Here is a 1324-nt window from a genome sequence, read left to right on the forward strand (position 1 = left end):
AAGAAACACTTTACCCCACAAAGTGGTAGAGGTTTACAAGGTCCACAAACCTTAAAGGTAGCAGAGCTGTAACTCCCTCTAGCTGCAGGAATTCTCCCCTTGGGCTTCTCGGGTCACGTGATCTAGGCTTGGCGCTGGAGTCAGGACAGGCGATGGGGCTGCCTCTCCAAGAAACCCAGTGCAAGGTGGGCTGGCTTTTACCACCAGACCCCTGCCTGACATCAGTCCCCGAATGAATCGGCTTTCCTAGCATCCCGCCAAGGCTCTGAGTGTGTGCAGCACAGTGCAAGTCTGCCCTCTCCCTTCAGAAGCTGAGGACAGCAATGGGGCCCTGCAGGGTCTTACATTCATCCACCCAGAGCAGTTTCTAAGGGAAGACGGGCGTTCTCAGGAAAAGCCGCTGGCCCGCGGGGGCGAACTGACAGAAGTCATCTAGCCACTGCCTCCTTGGGGCCCCTGGAGAAGAACAGGAGGAAGAGAAGGCCCTAGACAGCCCTGCCTTCCTGACAAGCAGGGCTCAATGGGTGAGCTACAGTGCCCTGAGGGGGTGGGAATGACTTCCAGACTCCATGAGGGAACTGAAACCCAGGCCTGGGAGGGCAAAGGGAGCTGTGCAGGGGGGCCCTATTGGTGAGAACAACTCAGAAAGGGCCTGTCCTTTCATCCCCTCCGAGGCTGTGCCGCCAGCAGCATGGGCTGGGCCAGCTGCTGGGGAAATCTGCCCTCTCTGTTGCTTCTCCCAGCTCTGGGGGAACCTTCTCCTGGTGCCTCTGGGAGGCCGGTGAGCAAGGAAAGCAGACATATGAATGGGGGAGAGAGGTTCCCCTCACCCCAACCTCAGGTCTAGGGGGGTAGGGCCTGGGATAATGAAATCCATGGACTGGGGATCCCCATAGGGAAATGAGGGAACAGACTCAAGGAGAGCTGTGGGACTCGCCCCTAAGACTGCGAGCCCCTTCTGAACCACACGCCTGCTCCGTGTTTCCCTTTGGGGGGCCAGATGGCCCTACTACAGATGACTGGGGAGGGGGGCCGGCTCCGGCGAAGACTGGGACAGGTACAGAGATGGGGGGAGCGGGATCCAGAGGCGGGGGATGGGCTCCGGAACGCGGCAGTGGTCACCGGACCTTTGCTCACGCTGCCTCGTGATCCCCCACCCTTGCACGCGAGCAGCGGAGGCAGCGGCTGGCGAAGAGCGAGTGGGGACTCAAGGTCCAGCGATCGAGGTGCAGGAACTCCACCCCCGCCCGGAAACCTCCCGGGCCTTGAGTCGTGCCGGGCTCTCCCCACCCCACCCCGCCCCACCCGCGCCGCCTCTGCTGTC

The sequence above is a fragment of the Talpa occidentalis genome, unplaced genomic scaffold (assembly GCF_014898055.3).
Source record: "Talpa occidentalis isolate TD23 unplaced genomic scaffold, MPIMG_talOcc4v2.1 talOcc4.17, whole genome shotgun sequence".
NCBI classification, from domain to species: domain Eukaryota; kingdom Metazoa; phylum Chordata; class Mammalia; order Eulipotyphla; family Talpidae; genus Talpa; species Talpa occidentalis.